Source organism: Zootoca vivipara, chromosome 5 (genome assembly GCF_963506605.1).
Source record: "Zootoca vivipara chromosome 5, rZooViv1.1, whole genome shotgun sequence".
NCBI classification, from domain to species: Eukaryota; Metazoa; Chordata; class Lepidosauria; order Squamata; family Lacertidae; genus Zootoca; species Zootoca vivipara.
This window is the reverse complement of record NC_083280.1, coordinates 61,538,831-61,540,064: the sequence shown is the minus strand read 5'-3', so window position 1 is coordinate 61,540,064 and position 1,234 is coordinate 61,538,831.

Sequence of the window (1,234 nt, the reverse complement as noted above, 5' to 3'; positions counted from 1 at the left end):
AGTAAGTGGGGCTTACTTATTTCCTGGTAAGGCTGCAAACAGCTATCCACAAGGGGTCACCTACTCCAAGGGCAAGCAATTCTAGTGTTTTGCAAATGACCAGATCATTCAATTGCTCCTGAAAGAGACAGAATAATTACTCACAGTCAAAGGAGGATTGCCTTTCACAGAGATGCAGGAGCCACAGGTTGTGGGCTTGCCTCCTTCCAGTCAAGGAGACTCTTAGAACAGGGACTTGGTGCAGAACCATCTGTAAAGCAGACCTTTTAGATGCAAGAATGAAGTGATGAGGAACACATTACACAGGAGGAAATGGAAGTGTGCATTGGTTATCGTAAGTTTCTGAAATCCGAATGTATGATGTGCTTACCATGTCTGCCTCTGCAGCAATACACCCTTTTCTGTGCACGTCCAGTGTTTGCACAGAGTACTGTCCCTGGGTGAAGCCCAAAAGCAGGAATGACTAAATACAGACTGCAGAGATGGATGCATGCCTATATCATGTGGAAGACACAGATGTCAAACTACAAGAAGACATCTCTACAGATAAAATTACACATGGGGAAACCACAATCCAGAGAGGAGTCTCTTTGGCACATAAAAAAATTAAGGGCCCAGATGTCCTAGCTCAGGGATGGGGAACCTACAGGTGCTGGTGAACCACAACTCCCCTCACAGCCCTGATCATTTGGTTCATGAAAGGGACAGTATGACTACATAGAATCAGAGTTGGAAGCGACCCTGAGGATCATCTAGTCAATTATGAACCACTCTCAATTCCACCCTGAAAATGGTCACCTGCCTGGATTTTAACTTGTCTGAATAATTGATGTCTGTTTTTATGTTTATTGTGTTGTTTTTATGATGTTAGCTGCTCTGAGCCCAGCCTCGGCCAGGGAGGGCAGGATACAAATTAATTTATTATTATTATTATTATTATTATTATTATTATTATTATTATTATTAGTGCAACCCCCGGCAATCCAGGAATACACAGCTGTCCCATATGGGAATTGAACCTGCAACCCTGGTGTTTTCAGCACCACGCTCTAACCAACTGAGCTATCCAGGCCCTCATCTGGCAAGCTTCAGGTTCCCCACCACCCTGGTCTAAGCTCTTTACTTGGACAGCCAAAGCTGTGATGAGAAGGGAGTTTGGCAAGATTTCACATGCAAAAGCTGACAAAGGAGGCCATGGCCTGTTGTTTTGAATAAAAGCCACCCAGGGATGATG